The sequence below is a fragment of the Mytilus edulis genome, unplaced genomic scaffold (genome assembly GCF_963676685.1).
Source record: "Mytilus edulis unplaced genomic scaffold, xbMytEdul2.2 SCAFFOLD_2102, whole genome shotgun sequence".
Lineage (NCBI taxonomy): Eukaryota > Metazoa > Mollusca > Bivalvia > Mytilida > Mytilidae > Mytilus > Mytilus edulis.
This window is the reverse complement of record NW_027268108.1, coordinates 1-17,754: the sequence shown is the minus strand read 5'-3', so window position 1 is coordinate 17,754 and position 17,754 is coordinate 1. Positions and strand designations below refer to the sequence as shown.

At 35.7% G+C, this 17,754-nt stretch overlaps 13 non-coding genes across 13 annotated transcripts; all 13 read left to right on the top strand.

Annotated features, from left to right (window-relative positions):
- Nucleotides 1–818: 818 nt before the first annotated feature.
- Nucleotides 819–1,011, top strand: LOC139506782 (U2 spliceosomal RNA). The gene has a single exon (XR_011660351.1). It is a non-coding gene; the product is annotated as a U2 spliceosomal RNA (small nuclear RNA).
- Nucleotides 1,012–1,996: 985 nt separating this feature from the next.
- Nucleotides 1,997–2,190, top strand: LOC139506783 (U2 spliceosomal RNA). Its single transcript, XR_011660352.1, has one exon. It is a non-coding gene; the product is annotated as a U2 spliceosomal RNA (small nuclear RNA).
- Nucleotides 2,191–3,177: 987 nt separating this feature from the next.
- Nucleotides 3,178–3,370, top strand: LOC139506781 (U2 spliceosomal RNA). The gene has a single exon (XR_011660350.1). It is a non-coding gene; the product is annotated as a U2 spliceosomal RNA (small nuclear RNA).
- A 987-nt stretch (nucleotides 3,371–4,357) lies between these two features.
- LOC139506785 (U2 spliceosomal RNA) lies at nucleotides 4,358–4,551 on the top strand. Its single transcript, XR_011660354.1, has one exon. It is a non-coding gene; the product is annotated as a U2 spliceosomal RNA (small nuclear RNA).
- Nucleotides 4,552–5,537: 986 nt separating this feature from the next.
- Nucleotides 5,538–5,731, top strand: LOC139506784 (U2 spliceosomal RNA). The gene has a single exon (XR_011660353.1). It is a non-coding gene; the product is annotated as a U2 spliceosomal RNA (small nuclear RNA).
- Nucleotides 5,732–6,718: 987 nt separating this feature from the next.
- On the top strand, nucleotides 6,719–6,911 carry LOC139506780 (U2 spliceosomal RNA). The gene has a single exon (XR_011660349.1). It is a non-coding gene; the product is annotated as a U2 spliceosomal RNA (small nuclear RNA).
- A 986-nt stretch (nucleotides 6,912–7,897) lies between these two features.
- Nucleotides 7,898–8,090, top strand: LOC139506792 (U2 spliceosomal RNA). Its single transcript, XR_011660360.1, has one exon. It is a non-coding gene; the product is annotated as a U2 spliceosomal RNA (small nuclear RNA).
- Nucleotides 8,091–9,076: 986 nt separating this feature from the next.
- On the top strand, nucleotides 9,077–9,268 carry LOC139506786 (U2 spliceosomal RNA). The gene has a single exon (XR_011660355.1). It is a non-coding gene; the product is annotated as a U2 spliceosomal RNA (small nuclear RNA).
- Nucleotides 9,269–10,253: 985 nt separating this feature from the next.
- LOC139506791 (U2 spliceosomal RNA) lies at nucleotides 10,254–10,446 on the top strand. Its single transcript, XR_011660359.1, has one exon. It is a non-coding gene; the product is annotated as a U2 spliceosomal RNA (small nuclear RNA).
- Nucleotides 10,447–13,160: 2,714 nt separating this feature from the next.
- Nucleotides 13,161–13,352, top strand: LOC139506787 (U2 spliceosomal RNA). Its single transcript, XR_011660356.1, has one exon. It is a non-coding gene; the product is annotated as a U2 spliceosomal RNA (small nuclear RNA).
- Nucleotides 13,353–14,340: 988 nt separating this feature from the next.
- Nucleotides 14,341–14,533, top strand: LOC139506789 (U2 spliceosomal RNA). Its single transcript, XR_011660358.1, has one exon. It is a non-coding gene; the product is annotated as a U2 spliceosomal RNA (small nuclear RNA).
- Nucleotides 14,534–15,520: 987 nt separating this feature from the next.
- On the top strand, nucleotides 15,521–15,713 carry LOC139506788 (U2 spliceosomal RNA). The gene has a single exon (XR_011660357.1). It is a non-coding gene; the product is annotated as a U2 spliceosomal RNA (small nuclear RNA).
- A 985-nt stretch (nucleotides 15,714–16,698) lies between these two features.
- LOC139506779 (U2 spliceosomal RNA) lies at nucleotides 16,699–16,891 on the top strand. The gene has a single exon (XR_011660348.1). It is a non-coding gene; the product is annotated as a U2 spliceosomal RNA (small nuclear RNA).
- The last annotated feature ends 863 nt before the right edge of the window (nucleotides 16,892–17,754 follow it).

The window sequence follows — 17,754 nt, the reverse complement described above, 5'->3', positions numbered from 1 at the left end:
GTAAATCATTCTACTTCTCGTGCATGTAAAATAAGTTGCATTTTCTTTTTTTTCTTTTTTATGTCTGTTCTCTAAAAAGTTCTTTTCTTTTCTTGTAATGTAATATTTTTGTTGTCGCTTGCTTGTATTTATAACAGCACATGTCAGTGTATTAATGTATTCTCGTTCCTAAAAAGAAACTCTATAAATTTTTTAGCGTTACGGAAAAAACGCGGGGAAAAGAATTACGTCCCCTTCTACTGTTTCAATCATCGTTAATAGCGACGTCGCCTCAGAACGAGGGCAAACGATGGAAACTGCAGTCGGCCGGTAAGTTTTTTTCCTCCTTCTGAAATTTATTTAAAAATTGCTGTACCGGTCAATTCCTTTAAAAAATAGAACAGGTGAACTGTTTATGTTTGTGTTAACTAAACGAGACAGTGAAAAGTCCGTGCTGATTGTGAAAAAGCGTTGAATTTATTTTCTGATTAATGAAATTTCCTAGGCTTTAAAAACTGCGTTCGTCGGACCTAGGATGAATCAACATGATCATGTTATTTCGTTCGATTAAGATTAAATACGTATACGTATGTTATACGTTTAAAAATATATTCTGGCGACTTGCCGTATTTCACAAGCCGCTTTTTATTTTCACACCCGTTTTGTCATGCAGAAATCGTTTCATGCTGTCAGGTATTTGAAGCAAAGCAAGATCTCGTGTTTCGTGTGCTTTTTGTATATAAATTTGCAAAATTTGTGTAGCTTTGGTTAAAATTAAAACACCGTGTTTGAGTAAGAAATAGGATTTGTAGGCTTTGGAAACTCGGAAAGATTTGAGTATCGCTTCTCGGCCTTTTGGCTAAGATCAAAGTGTAGTATCTGTTCTTATCAGCTTAATATCTGATACGTACCCCATGTGGGTACTTCGATATTAAACTGATTTTTGCAACTAGGTGAGATGTTAGGTGCTTGCACCGCTCTTGCCACGAGTTGGCCTGGTATTGCAGTACCTCCAGGATCGGCTCACTCCCCCTGTTTGGGGAGAAAATTAAAATAGAAAAATAGCTTTCCCTTCAATAGCCTGCGAAACAGCCCCAGTAAAATATTCTCTAATGCTTTTCACTGAGCACTACATGTGTACTTTTTCTATATATCTTTCTTATTTAAGGAGTTTGCGTAAATTGTATAGTTTTACTCATTGTTGTAAATCATTCTACTTCTCGTGCATGTAAAATAAGTTGCATTTTCTTTTTTTTCTTTTTTATGTCTGTTCTCTAAAAAGTTCTTTTCTTTTCTTGTAATGTAATATTTTTGTTGTCGCTTGCTTGTATTTATAACAGCACATGTCAGTGTATTAATGTATTCTCGTTCCTAAAAAGAAACTCTATAAATTTTTAGCGTTACGGAAAAACGCGGGGAAAAGAATTACGTCCCCTTCTACTGTTTCAATCATCGTTAATAGCGACGTCGCCTCAGAACGAGGGCAAACGATGGAAACTGCAGTCGGCCGGTAAGTTTTTTCCTCCTTCTGAAATTTATTTAAAAATTGCTGTACCGGTCAATTCCTTTAAAAAATAGAACAGGTGAACTGTTTATGTTTGTGTTAACTAAACGAGACAGTGAAAAGTCCGTGCTGATTGTGAAAAAGCGTTGAATTTATTTTCTGATTAATGAAATTTCCTAGCTTTAAAAACTGCGTTCGTCGGACCTAGGATGAATCAACATGATCATGTTATTTCGTTCGATTAAGATTAAATACGTATACGTATGTTATACGTTTAAAAATATATTCTGGCGACTTGCCGTATTTCACAAGCCGCTTTTTATTTTCACACCCGTTTTGTCATGCAGAAATCGTTTCATGCTGTCAGGTATTTGAAGCAAAGCAAGATCTCGTGTTTCGTGTGCTTTTTGTATATAAATTTGCAAAATTTGTGTAGCTTTGGTTAAAATTAAAACACCGTGTTTGAGTAAGAAATAGGATTTGTAGGCTTTGGAAACTCGGAAAGATTTGAGTATCGCTTCTCGGCCTTTTGGCTAAGATCAAAGTGTAGTATCTGTTCTTATCAGCTTAATATCTGATACGTACCCCATGTGGGTACTTCGATATTAAACTGATTTTTGCCAACTAGGTGAGATGTTAGGTGCTTGCACCGCTCTTGCCACGAGTTGGCCTGGTATTGCAGTACCTCCAGGATCGGCTCACTCCCCCTGTTTGGGGAGAAAATTAAAATAGAAAAATAGCTTTCCCTTCAATAGCCTGCGAAACAGCCCCAGTAAAATATTCTCTAATGCTTTTCACTGAGCACTACATGTGTACTTTTTCTATATATCTTTCTTATTTAAGGAGTTTGCGTAAATTGTATAGTTTTACTCATTGTTGTAAATCATTCTACTTCTCGTGCATGTAAAATAAGTTGCATTTTCTTTTTTTTCTTTTTTATGTCTGTTCTCTAAAAAGTTCTTTTCTTTTCTTGTAATGTAATATTTTTGTTGTCGCTTGCTTGTATTTATAACAGCACATGTCAGTGTATTAATGTATTCTCGTTCCTAAAAAGAAACTCTATAAATTTTTAGCGTTACGGAAAAAACGCGGGGAAAAGAATTACGTCCCCTTCTACTGTTTCAATCATCGTTAATAGCGACGTCGCCTCAGAACGAGGGCAAACGATGGAAACTGCAGTCGGCCGGTAAGTTTTTTCCTCCTTCTGAAATTTATTTAAAAATTGCTGTACCGGTCAATTCCTTTAAAAAATAGAACAGGTGAACTGTTTATGTTTGTGTTAACTAAACGAGACAGTGAAAAGTCCGTGCTGATTGTGAAAAAGCGTTGAATTTATTTTCTGATTAATGAAATTTCCTAGGCTTTAAAAACTGCGTTCGTCGGACCTAGGATGAATCAACATGATCATGTTATTTCGTTCGATTAAGATTAAATACGTATACGTATGTTATACGTTTAAAAATATATTCTGGCGACTTGCCGTATTTCACAAGCCGCTTTTTATTTTCACACCCGTTTTGTCATGCAGAAATCGTTTCATGCTGTCAGGTATTTGAAGCAAAGCAAGATCTCGTGTTTCGTGTGCTTTTTGTATATAAATTTGCAAAATTTGTGTAGCTTTGGTTAAAATTAAAACACCGTGTTTGAGTAAGAAATAGGATTTGTAGGCTTTGGAAACTCGGAAAGATTTGAGTATCGCTTCTCGGCCTTTTGGCTAAGATCAAAGTGTAGTATCTGTTCTTATCAGCTTAATATCTGATACGTACCCCATGTGGGTACTTCGATATTAAACTGATTTTTGCAACTAGGTGAGATGTTAGGTGCTTGCACCGCTCTTGCCACGAGTTGGCCTGGTATTGCAGTACCTCCAGGATCGGCTCACTCCCCCTGTTTGGGGAGAAAATTAAAATAGAAAAATAGCTTTCCCTTCAATAGCCTGCGAAACAGCCCCAGTAAAATATTCTCTAATGCTTTTCACTGAGCACTACATGTGTACTTTTTCTATATATCTTTCTTATTTAAGGAGTTTGCGTAAATTGTATAGTTTTACTCATTGTTGTAAATCATTCTACTTCTCGTGCATGTAAAATAAGTTGCATTTTCTTTTTTTTCTTTTTTATGTCTGTTCTCTAAAAAGTTCTTTTCTTTTCTTGTAATGTAATATTTTTGTTGTCGCTTGCTTGTATTTATAACAGCACATGTCAGTGTATTAATGTATTCTCGTTCCTAAAAAGAAACTCTATAAATTTTTAGCGTTACGGAAAAACGCGGGGAAAAGAATTACGTCCCCTTCTACTGTTTCAATCATCGTTAATAGCGACGTCGCCTCAGAACGAGGGCAAACGATGGAAACTGCAGTCGGCCGGTAAGTTTTTTCCTCCTTCTGAAATTTATTTAAAAATTGCTGTACCGGTCAATTCCTTTAAAAAATAGAACAGGTGAACTGTTTATGTTTGTGTTAACTAAACGAGACAGTGAAAAGTCCGTGCTGATTGTGAAAAAGCGTTGAATTTATTTTCTGATTAATGAAATTTCCTAGGCTTTAAAAACTGCGTTCGTCGGACCTAGGATGAATCAACATGATCATGTTATTTCGTTCGATTAAGATTAAATACGTATACGTATGTTATACGTTTAAAAATATATTCTGGCGACTTGCCGTATTTTCACAAGCCGCTTTTTATTTTCACACCCGTTTTGTCATGCAGAAATCGTTTCATGCTGTCAGGTATTTGAAGCAAAGCAAGATCTCGTGTTTCGTGTGCTTTTTGTATATAAATTTGCAAAATTTGTGTAGCTTTGGTTAAAATTAAAACACCGTGTTTGAGTAAGAAATAGGATTTGTAGGCTTTGGAAACTCGGAAAGATTTGAGTATCGCTTCTCGGCCTTTTGGCTAAGATCAAAGTGTAGTATCTGTTCTTATCAGCTTAATATCTGATACGTACCCCATGTGGGTACTTCGATATTAAACCTGATTTTTGCAACTAGGTGAGATGTTAGGTGCTTGCACCGCTCTTGCCACGAGTTGGCCTGGTATTGCAGTACCTCCAGGATCGGCTCACTCCCCCTGTTTGGGGAGAAAATTAAAATAGAAAAATAGCTTTCCCTTCAATAGCCTGCGAAACAGCCCCAGTAAAATATTCTCTAATGCTTTTCACTGAGCACTACATGTGTACTTTTTCTATATATCTTTCTTATTTAAGGAGTTTGCGTAAATTGTATAGTTTTACTCATTGTTGTAAATCATTCTACTTCTCGTGCATGTAAAATAAGTTGCATTTTCTTTTTTTTCTTTTTTATGTCTGTTCTCTAAAAAGTTCTTTTCTTTTCTTGTAATGTAATATTTTTGTTGTCGCTTGCTTGTATTTATAACAGCACATGTCAGTGTATTAATGTATTCTCGTTCCTAAAAAGAAACTCTATAAATTTTTAGCGTTACGGAAAAACGCGGGGAAAAGAATTACGTCCCCTTCTACTGTTTCAATCATCGTTAATAGCGACGTCGCCTCAGAACGAGGGCAAACGATGGAAACTGCAGTCGGCCGGTAAGTTTTTTCCTCCTTCTGAAATTTATTTAAAAATTGCTGTACCGGTCAATTCCTTTAAAAAATAGAACAGGTGAACTGTTTATGTTTGTGTTAACTAAACGAGACAGTGAAAAGTCCGTGCTGATTGTGAAAAAGCGTTGAATTTATTTTCTGATTAATGAAATTTCCTAGGCTTTAAAAACTGCGTTCGTCGGACCTAGGATGAATCAACATGATCATGTTATTTCGTTCGATTAAGATTAAATACGTATACGTATGTTATACGTTTAAAAATATATTCTGGCGACTTGCCGTATTTCACAAGCCGCTTTTTATTTTCACACCCGTTTTGTCATGCAGAAATCGTTTCATGCTGTCAGGTATTTGAAGCAAAGCAAGATCTCGTGTTTCGTGTGCTTTTTGTATATAAATTTGCAAAATTTGTGTAGCTTTGGTTAAAATTAAAACACCGTGTTTGAGTAAGAAATAGGATTTGTAGGCTTTGGAAACTCGGAAAGATTTGAGTATCGCTTCTCGGCCTTTTGGCTAAGATCAAAGTGTAGTATCTGTTCTTATCAGCTTAATATCTGATACGTACCCCATGTGGGTACTTCGATATTAAACTGATTTTTGCAACTAGGTGAGATGTTAGGTGCTTGCACCGCTCTTGCCACGAGTTGGCCTGGTATTGCAGTAACCTCCAGGATCGGCTCACTCCCCCTGTTTGGGGAGAAAATTAAAATAGAAAAATAGCTTTCCCTTCAATAGCCTGCGAAACAGCCCCAGTAAAATATTCTCTAATGCTTTTCACTGAGCACTACATGTGTACTTTTTCTATATATCTTTCTTATTTAAGGAGTTTGCGTAAATTGTATAGTTTTACTCATTGTTGTAAATCATTCTACTTCTCGTGCATGTAAAATAAGTTGCATTTTCTTTTTTTTCTTTTTTTATGTCTGTTCTCTAAAAAGTTCTTTTCTTTTCTTGTAATGTAATATTTTTGTTGTCGCTTGCTTGTATTTATAACAGCACATGTCAGTGTATTAATGTATTCTCGTTCCTAAAAAGAAACTCTATAAATTTTTAGCGTTACGGAAAAACGCGGGGAAAAGAATTACGTCCCCTTCTACTGTTTCAATCATCGTTAATAGCGACGTCGCCTCAGAACGAGGGCAAACGATGGAAACTGCAGTCGGCCGGTAAGTTTTTTCCTCCTTCTGAAATTTATTTAAAAATTGCTGTACCGGTCAATTCCTTTAAAAATAGAACAGGTGAACTGTTTATGTTTGTGTTAAACTAAACGAGACAGTGAAAAGTCCGTGCTGATTGTGAAAAAGCGTTGAATTTATTTTCTGATTAATGAAATTTCCTAGGCTTTAAAAACTGCGTTCGTCGGACCTAGGATGAATCAACATGATCATGTTATTTCGTTCGATTAAGATTAAATACGTATACGTATGTTATACGTTTAAAAATATATTCTGGCGACTTGCCGTATTTCACAAGCCGCTTTTTATTTTCACACCCGTTTTGTCATGCAGAAATCGTTTCATGCTGTCAGGTATTTGAAGCAAAGCAAGATCTCGTGTTTCGTGTGCTTTTTGTATATAAATTTGCAAAATTTGTGTAGCTTTGGTTAAAATTAAAACACCGTGTTTGAGTAAGAAATAGGATTTGTAGGCTTTGGAAACTCGGAAAGATTTGAGTATCGCTTCTCGGCCTTTTGGCTAAGATCAAAGTGTAGTATCTGTTCTTATCAGCTTAATATCTGATACGTACCCCATGTGGGTACTTCGATATTAAACTGATTTTTGCAACTAGGTGAGATGTTAGGTGCTTGCACCGCTCTTGCCACGAGTTGGCCTGGTATTGCAGTACCTCCAGGATCGGCTCACTCCCCCTGTTTGGGGAGAAAATTAAAATAGAAAAATAGCTTTCCCTTCAATAGCCTGCGAAACAGCCCCAGTAAAATATTCTCTAATGCTTTTCACTGAGCACTACATGTGTACTTTTTCTATATATCTTTCTTATTTAAGGAGTTTGCGTAAATTGTATAGTTTTACTCATTGTTGTAAATCATTCTACTTCTCGTGCATGTAAAATAAGTTGCATTTTCTTTTTTTTCTTTTTTATGTCTGTTCTCTAAAAAGTTCTTTTCTTTTCTTGTAATGTAATATTTTTGTTGTCGCTTGCTTGTATTTATAACAGCACATGTCAGTGTATTAATGTATTCTCGTTCCTAAAAAGAAACTCTATAAATTTTTAGCGTTACGGAAAAACGCGGGGAAAAGAATTACGTCCCCTTCTACTGTTTCAATCATCGTTAATAGCGACGTCGCCTCAGAACGAGGGCAAACGATGGAAACTGCAGTCGGCCGGTAAGTTTTTTCCTCCTTCTGAAATTTATTTAAAAATTGCTGTACCGGTCAATTCCTTTAAAAAATAGAACAGGTGAACTGTTTATGTTTGTGTTAACTAAACGAGACAGTGAAAAGTCCGTGCTGATTGTGAAAAAGCGTTGAATTTATTTTCTGATTAATGAAATTTCCTAGGCTTTAAAAACTGCGTTCGTCGGACCTAGGATGAATCAACATGATCATGTTATTTCGTTCGATTAAGATTAAATACGTATACGTATGTTATACGTTTAAAAATATATTCTGGCGACTTGCCGTATTTCACAAGCCGCTTTTTATTTTCACACCCGTTTTGTCATGCAGAAATCGTTTCATGCTGTCAGGTATTTGAAGCAAAGCAAGATCTCGTGTTTCGTGTGCTTTTTGTATATAAATTTGCAAAATTTGTGTAGCTTTGGTTAAAATTAAAACACCGTGTTTGAGTAAGAAATAGGATTTGTAGGCTTTGGAAACTCGGAAAGATTTGAGTATCGCTTCTCGGCCTTTTGGCTAAGATCAAAGTGTAGTATCTGTTCTTATCAGCTTAATATCTGATACGTACCCCATGTGGGTACTTCGATATTAAACTGATTTTTGCAACTAGGTGAGATGTTAGGTGCTTGCACCGCTCTTGCCACGAGTTGGCCTGGTATTGCAGTACCTCCAGGATCGGCTCACTCCCCCTGTTTGGGGAGAAAATTAAAATAGAAAAATAGCTTTCCCTTCAATAGCCTGCGAAACAGCCCCAGTAAAATATTCTCTAATGCTTTTCACTGAGCACTACATGTGTACTTTTTCTATATATCTTTCTTATTTAAGGAGTTTGCGTAAATTGTATAGTTTTACTCATTGTTGTAAATCATTCTACTTCTCGTGCATGTAAAATAAGTTGCATTTTCTTTTTTTTCTTTTTTATGTCTGTTCTCTAAAAAGTTCTTTTCTTTTCTTGTAATGTAATATTTTTGTTGTCGCTTGCTTGTATTTATAACAGCACATGTCAGTGTATTAATGTATTCTCGTTCCTAAAAAGAAACTCTATAAATTTTTAGCGTTACGGAAAAACGCGGGGAAAAGAATTACGTCCCCTTCTACTGTTTCAATCATCGTTAATAGCGACGTCGCCTCAGAACGAGGGCAAACGATGGAAACTGCAGTCGGCCGGTAAGTTTTTTCCTCCTTCTGAAATTTATTTAAAAATTGCTGTACCGGTCAATTCCTTTAAAAAATAGAACAGGTGAACTGTTTATGTTTGTGTTAACTAAACGAGACAGTGAAAAGTCCGTGCTGATTGTGAAAAAGCGTTGAATTTATTTTCTGATTAATGAAATTTCCTAGGCTTTAAAAACTGCGTTCGTCGGACCTAGGATGAATCAACATGATCATGTTATTTCGTTCGATTAAGATTAAATACGTATACGTATGTTATACGTTTAAAAATATATTCTGGCGACTTGCCGTATTTCACAAGCCGCTTTTTATTTTCACACCCGTTTTGTCATGCAGAAATCGTTTCATGCTGTCAGGTATTTGAAGCAAAGCAAGATCTCGTGTTTCGTGTGCTTTTTGTATATAAATTTGCAAAATTTGTGTAGCTTTGGTTAAAATTAAAACACCGTGTTTGAGTAAGAAATAGGATTTGTAGGCTTTGGAAACTCGGAAAGATTTGAGTATCGCTTCTCGGCCTTTTGGCTAAGATCAAAGTGTAGTATCTGTTCTTATCAGCTTAATATCTGATACGTACCCCATGTGGGTACTTCGATATTAAACTGATTTTGCAACTAGGTGAGATGTTAGGTGCTTGCACCGCTCTTGCCACGAGTTGGCCTGGTATTGCAGTACCTCCAGGATCGGCTCACTCCCCCTGTTTGGGGAGAAAATTAAAATAGAAAAATAGCTTTCCCTTCAATAGCCTGCGAAACAGCCCCAGTAAAATATTCTCTAATGCTTTTCACTGAGCACTACATGTGTACTTTTTCTATATATCTTTCTTATTTAAGGAGTTTGCGTAAATTGTATAGTTTTACTCATTGTTGTAAATCATTCTACTTCTCGTGCATGTAAAATAAGTTGCATTTTCTTTTTTTTCTTTTTTATGTCTGTTCTCTAAAAAGTTCTTTTCTTTTCTTGTAATGTAATATTTTTGTTGTCGCTTGCTTGTATTTATAACAGCACATGTCAGTGTATTAATGTATTCTCGTTCCTAAAAAGAAACTCTATAAATTTTTAGCGTTACGGAAAAACGCGGGGAAAAGAATTACGTCCCCTTCTACTGTTTCAATCATCGTTAATAGCGACGTCGCCTCAGAACGAGGGCAAACGATGGAAACTGCAGTCGGCCGGTAAGTTTTTTCCTCCTTCTGAAATTTATTTAAAAATTGCTGTACCGGTCAATTCCTTTAAAAAATAGAACAGGTGAACTGTTTATGTTTGTGTTAACTAAACGAGACAGTGAAAAGTCCGTGCTGATTGTGAAAAAGCGTTGAATTTATTTTCTGATTAATGAAATTTCCTAGGCTTTAAAAACTGCGTTCGTCGGACCTAGGATGAATCAACATGATCATGTTATTTCGTTCGATTAAGATTAAATACGTATACGTATGTTATACGTTTAAAAATATATTCTGGCGACTTGCCGTATTTCACAAGCCGCTTTTTATTTTCACACCCGTTTTGTCATGCAGAAATCGTTTCATGCTGTCAGGTATTTGAAGCAAAGCAAGATCTCGTGTTTCGTGTGCTTTTTGTATATAAATTTGCAAAATTTGTGTAGCTTTGGTTAAAATTAAAACACCGTGTTTGAGTAAGAAATAGGATTTGTAGGCTTTGGAAACTCGGAAGATTTGAGTATCGCTTCTCGGCCTTTTGGCTAAGATCAAAGTGTAGTATCTGTTCTTATCAGCTTAATATCTGATACGTACCCCATGTGGGTACTTCGATATTAAACTGATTTTTGCAACTAGGTGAGATGTTAGGTGCTTGCACCGCTCTTGCCACGAGTTGGCCTGGTATTGCAGTACCTCCAGGATCGGCTCACTCCCCCTGTTTGGGGAGAAAATTAAAATAGAAAAATAGCTTTCCCTTCAATAGCCTGCGAAACAGCCCCAGTAAAATATTCTCTAATGCTTTTCACTGAGCACTACATGTGTACTTTTTCTATATATCTTTCTTATTTAAGGAGTTTGCGTAAATTGTATAGTTTTACTCATTGTTGTAAATCATTCTACTTCTCGTGCATGTAAAATAAGTTGCATTTTCTTTTTTTTCTTTTTTATGTCTGTTCTCTAAAAAGTTCTTTTCTTTTCTTGTAATGTAATATTTTTGTTGTCGCTTGCTTGTATTTATAACAGCACATGTCAGTGTATTAATGTATTCTCGTTCCTAAAAAGAAACTCTATAAATTTTTAGCGTTACGGAAAAACGCGGGGAAAAGAATTACGTCCCCTTCTACTGTTTCAATCATCGTTAATAGCGACGTCGCCTCAGAACGAGGGCAAACGATGGAAACTGCAGTCGGCCGGTAAGTTTTTTCCTCCTTCTGAAATTTATTTAAAAATTGCTGTACCGGTCAATTCCTTTAAAAAATAGAACAGGTGAACTGTTTATGTTTGTGTTAACTAAACGAGACAGTGAAAAGTCCGTGCTGATTGTGAAAAAGCGTTGAATTTATTTTCTGATTAATGAAATTTCCTAGGCTTTAAAAACTGCGTTCGTCGGACCTAGGATGAATCAACATGATCATGTTATTTCGTTCGATTAAGATTAAATACGTATACGTATGTTATACGTTTAAAAATATATTCTGGCGACTTGCCGTATTTCACAAGCCGCTTTTTATTTTCACACCCGTTTTGTCATGCAGAAATCGTTTCATGCTGTCAGGTATTTGAAGCAAAGCAAGATCTCGTGTTTCGTGTGCTTTTTGTATATAAATTTGCAAAATTTGTGTAGCTTTGGTTAAATTAAAACACCGTGTTTGAGTAAGAAATAGGATTTGTAGGCTTTGGAAACTCGGAAAGATTTGAGTATCGCTTCTCGGCCTTTTGGCAAAGATTAAAGCGAGTGAAAAGTTAAAGTTAAAAGTTAAAGTGTTAAAATGGATTTAGTAGATTATGGATTACTTAGATGCAGTGCGAAGTTTTCGTTTACGGATGGCTCACCAGTTAACACACGTACTTGGATTATCCGTGCATTAAAGAACATTGTTAACCCGGATGATGTGACAGCGATTTTCAAGGTGGATATTGGTGGTGTTTGGTATACAACCTTTACTACTGAAGATATTGCTGATAAAGTGATTAATTCGGACTTTACGTCGTTAGATACCAGAGTTGCAGTAAGCCGTGCAGACACAAGAACAGTGTTATTGAAAGTTTTGTGGCTTCCAGTGTGGTTAAAGCTAACTGCAGTTGAATCGTTTTTAGAACAGTATGGCAAAATAGTTAGTTGTTCACGTGAAACGGAGAAATCCGAAGGAATAACGTTTGCTAATGGGAACATTAAAGTTACATTGGAGATTTCAGAGAAGGATGTACAATCGTTACCATACCGTACTAGTATAGCAGGTAAAGACTGTCTACTTACCGTGGTGGGTAGGGCACCCTTATGCCTGAAGTGTAGAACCGTTGGACATATTCGTAAGAACTGTCCGTCAGGCAAAAAGGCAACAGTTCCGTTGGAAGCAGTCTCGGTTCCGGAGACTCAAAACAGTGACATTAGTGATGATACACCGGTAGATATGCAGGTTACACAGGATACTTCCCCCGTTACAAAGGATACGACACAGGAGACCGTGGATACGTCACAAGAGACCGTGGATACCGAAAAGTCCTCGTCCGTTTCCAAGTTATGGTCCGATATCGCGACAGATCCGGACGATCTTTCTGGAGAAGTACAGTACAAAGTTGTTAGTGGTAAAAAGCGAAAAGTGACTGATGTTAAAAGGGAAACATACAACTGGTTTTACTTAATACATCAGAAGGGAAAGTTATACCGGTATTAGGTCGTGTAAATGACCAGAATAAGTTCGTTTCGTCTATACTCAGTGATACGGAATTACGGGATATAATTGGTAAAGAATCGGACAGGCATAAACATAAACAGTTAATATTAGACAGTTTACAAGCAGATTTTAATATTGTAGTACATGAAAATTATTGTAATTACAAATCAGCACTTTCTGATGGTTTTCTTTAAAGTCTAAAGTAATATGGAATTTGACATGTATTTATTACATGTAGTATTTAAAACAGTTCAGTTTAGAAATTTAAAGGTGAAAGTATTTATCGTAGCATACATGACAATGCATTATGGACTTTAGTGGGTTGTGTATGTACGATATTGATTTTGATGTTAAATGTAATCACTATGTATTGTGTATTTTGATTTTGTTAAAGGTAAACATTATAGGTAAAATTTATCGTATGATGTTTATTTATAGTTAAAGTTAAATATATTACTAGTTTACAAAAACTGGTTTTAGTTATAAAGGTAAATTATTTAAAGGAAAGTTTATATATAGATTTGTAAAAGGAATTCAAAACACTTTGTTGTTTATTTATAAATTGGGGGGTTTTCAGTAATTATTTAGGGGTTTTGAAAATAGATTTCATGTAAATTTATTTTTGGTAATTTCATTTAAATCTAAAAGTATTTGATTATCATTAATTTCCGGGACTTATTTAATATTGAGTTACAATCGTATTATCTGTGATATATGATTTTAACTATTGATTGTATTCAATATAGTATTTGATATCTATTATTAATAAAATGTTTGAAATATAAAAAAGTATCTGTTCTTATCAGCTTAATATCTGATACGTACCCCATGTGGGTACTTCGATATTAAACTGATTTTTGCAACTAGGTGAGATGTTAGGTGCTTGCACCGCTCTTGCCACGAGTTGGCCTGGTATTGCAGTACCTCCAGGATCGGCTCACTCCCCCTGTTTGGGGAGAAAATTAAAATAGAAAAATAGCTTTCCCTTCAATAGCCTGCGAAACAGCCCCAGTAAAATATTCTCTAATGCTTTTCACTGAGCACTACATGTGTACTTTTTCTATATATCTTTCTTATTTAAGGAGTTTGCGTAAATTGTATAGTTTTACTCATTGTTGTAAATCATTCTACTTCTCGTGCATGTAAAATAAGTTGCATTTTCTTTTTTTTCTTTTTTATGTCTGTTCTCTAAAAAGTTCTTTTCTTTTCTTGTAATGTAATATTTTTGTTGTCGCTTGCTTGTATTTATAACAGCACATGTCAGTGTATTAATGTATTCTCGTTCCTAAAAAGAAACTCTATAAATTTTTAGCGTTACGGAAAAACGCGGGGAAAAGAATTACGTCCCCTTCTACTGTTTCAATCATCGTTAATAGCGACGTCGCCTCAGAACGAGGGCAAACGATGGAAACTGCAGTCGGCCGGTAAGTTTTTTCCTCCTTCTGAAATTTATTTAAAAATTGCTGTACCGGTCAATTCCTTTAAAAAATAGAACAGGTGAACTGTTTATGTTTGTGTTAACTAAACGAGACAGTGAAAAGTCCGTGCTGATTGTGAAAAAGCGTTGAATTTTATTTTCTGATTAATGAAATTTCCTAGGCTTTAAAAACTGCGTTCGTCGGACCTAGGATGAATCAACATGATCATGTTATTTCGTTCGATTAAGATTAAATACGTATACGTATGTTATACGTTTAAAAATATATTCTGGCGACTTGCCGTATTTCACAAGCCGCTTTTTATTTTCACACCCGTTTTGTCATGCAGAAATCGTTTCATGCTGTCAGGTATTTGAAGCAAAGCAAGATCTCGTGTTTCGTGTGCTTTTTGTATATAAATTTGCAAAATTTGTGTAGCTTTGGTTAAAATTAAAAACACCGTGTTTGAGTAAGAAATAGGATTTGTAGGCTTTGGAAACTCGGAAAGATTTGAGTATCGCTTCTCGGCCTTTTGGCTAAGATCAAAGTGTAGTATCTGTTCTTATCAGCTTAATATCTGATACGTACCCCATGTGGGTACTTCGATATTAAACTGATTTTTGCAACTAGGTGAGATGTTAGGTGCTTGCACCGCTCTTGCCACGAGTTGGCCTGGTATTGCAGTACCTCCAGGATCGGCTCACTCCCCCCTGTTTGGGGAGAAAATTAAAATAGAAAAATAGCTTTCCCCTTCAATAGCCTGCGAAACAGCCCCAGTAAAATATTCTCTAATGCTTTTCACTGAGCACTACATGTGTACTTTTTCTATATATCTTTCTTATTTAAGGAGTTTGCGTAAATTGTATAGTTTTACTCATTGTTGTAAATCATTCTACTTCTCGTGCATGTAAAATAAGTTGCATTTTCTTTTTTTTCTTTTTTATGTCTGTTCTCTAAAAAGTTCTTTTCTTTTCTTGTAATGTAATATTTTTGTTGTCGCTTGCTTGTATTTATAACAGCACATGTCAGTGTATTAATGTATTCTCGTTCCTAAAAAGAAACTCTATAAATTTTTAGCGTTACGGAAAACGCGGGGAAAAGAATTACGTCCCCTTCTACTGTTTCAATCATCGTTAATAGCGACGTCGCCTCAGAACGAGGGCAAACGATGGAAACTGCAGTCGGCCGGTAAGTTTTTTCCTCCTTCTGAAATTTATTTAAAAATTGCTGTACCGGTCAATTCCTTTAAAAAATAGAACAGGTGAACTGTTTATGTTTGTGTTAACTAAACGAGACAGTGAAAAGTCCGTGCTGATTGTGAAAAAGCGTTGAATTTATTTTCTGATTAATGAAATTTCCTAGGCTTTAAAAACTGCGTTCGTCGGACCTAGGATGAATCAACATGATCATGTTATTTCGTTCGATTAAGATTAAATACGTATACGTATGTTATACGTTTAAAAATATATTCTGGCGACTTGCCGTATTTCACAAGCCGCTTTTTATTTTCACACCCGTTTTGTCATGCAGAAATCGTTTCATGCTGTCAGGTATTTGAAGCAAAGCAAGATCTCGTGTTTCGTGTGCTTTTTGTATATAAATTTGCAAAATTTGTGTAGCTTTGGTTAAAATTAAAACACCGTGTTTGAGTAAGAAATAGGATTTGTAGGCTTTGGAAACTCGGAAAGATTTGAGTATCGCTTCTCGGCCTTTTGGCTAAGATCAAAGTGTAGTATCTGTTCTTATCAGCTTAATATCTGATACGTACCCCATGTGGGTACTTCGATATTAAACTGATTTTTGCAACTAGGTGAGATGTTAGGTGCTTGCACCGCTCTTGCCACGAGTTGGCCTGGTATTGCAGTACCTCCAGGATCGGCTCACTCCCCCTGTTTGGGGAGAAAATTAAAATAGAAAAATAGCTTTCCCTTCAATAGCCTGCGAAACAGCCCCAGTAAAATATTCTCTAATGCTTTTCACTGAGCACTACATGTGTACTTTTTCTATATATCTTTCTTATTTAAGGAGTTTGCGTAAATTGTATAGTTTTACTCATTGTTGTAAATCATTCTACTTCTCGTGCATGTAAAATAAGTTGCATTTTCTTTTTTTTCTTTTTTATGTCTGTTCTCTAAAAAGTTCTTTTCTTTTCTTGTAATGTAATATTTTTGTTGTCGCTTGCTTGTATTTATAACAGCACATGTCAGTGTATTAATGTATTCTCGTTCCTAAAAAGAAACTCTATAAATTTTTAGCGTTACGGAAAAACGCGGGGAAAAGAATTACGTCCCCTTCTACTGTTTCAATCATCGTTAATAGCGACGTCGCCTCAGAACGAGGGCAAACGATGGAAACTGCAGTCGGCCGGTAAGTTTTTTCCTCCTTCTGAAATTTATTTAAAAATTGCTGTACCGGTCAATTCCTTTAAAAAATAGAACAGGTGAACTGTTTATGTTTGTGTTAACTAAACGAGACAGTGAAAAGTCCGTGCTGATTGTGAAAAAGCGTTGAATTTATTTTCTGATTAATGAAATTTCCTAGGCTTTAAAAACTGCGTTCGTCGGACCTAGGATGAATCAACATGATCATGTTATTTCGTTCGATTAAGATTAAATACGTATACGTATGTTATACGTTTAAAATATATTCTGGCGACTTGCCGTATTTCACAAGCCGCTTTTTATTTTCACACCCGTTTTGTCATGCAGAAATCGTTTCATGCTGTCAGGTATTTGAAGCAAAGCAAGATCTCGTGTTTCGTGTGCTTTTTGTATATAAAATTTGCAAAATTTGTGTAGCTTTGGTTAAATTAAAACACCGTGTTTGAGTAAGAAATAGGATTTGTAGGCTTTGGAAACTCGGAAAGATTTGAGTATCGCTTCTCGGCCTTTTGGCTAAGATCAAAGTGTAGTATCTGTTCTTATCAGCTTAATATCTGATACGTACCCCATGTGGGTACTTCGATATTAAACTGATTTTTGCAACTAGGTGAGATGTTAGGTGCTTGCACCGCTCTTGCCACGAGTTGGCCTGGTATTGCAGTACCTCCAGGATCGGCTCACTCCCCCTGTTTGGGGAGAAAATTAAAATAGAAAAATAGCTTTCCCTTCAATAGCCTGCGAAACAGCCCCAGTAAAATATTCTCTAATGCTTTTCACTGAGCACTACATGTGTACTTTTTCTATATATCTTTCTTATTTAAGGAGTTTGCGTAAATTGTATAGTTTTACTCATTGTTGTAAATCATTCTACTTCTCGTGCATGTAAATAAGTTGCATTTTCTTTTTTTTCTTTTTTATGTCTGTTCTCTAAAAAGTTCTTTTCTTTTCTTGTAATGTAATATTTTTGTTGTCGCTTGCTTGTATTTATAACAGCACATGTCAGTGTATTAATGTATTCTCGTTCCTAAAAAGAAACTCTATAAATTTTTAGCGTTACGGAAAAACGCGGGGAAAAGAATTACGTCCCCTTCTACTGTTTCAATCATCGTTAATAGCGACGTCGCCTCAGAACGAGGGCAAACGATGGAAACTGCAGTCGGCCGGTAAGTTTTTTCCTCCTTCTGAAATTTATTTAAAAATTGCTGTACCGGTCAATTCCTTTAAAAAATAGAACAGGTGAACTGTTTATGTTTGTGTTAACTAAACGAGACAGTGAAAAGTCCGTGCTGATTGTGAAAAAGCGTTGAATTTATTTTCTGATTAATGAAATTTCCTAGGCTTTAAAAACTGCGTTCGTCGGACCTAGGATGAATCAACATGATCATGTTATTTCGTTCGATTAAGATTAAATACGTATACGTATGTTATACGTTTAAAAATATATTCTGGCGACTTGCCGTATTTCACAAGCCGCTTTTTATTTTCACACCCGTTTTGTCATGCAGAAATCGTTTCATGCTGTCAGGTATTTGAAGCAAAGCAAGATCTC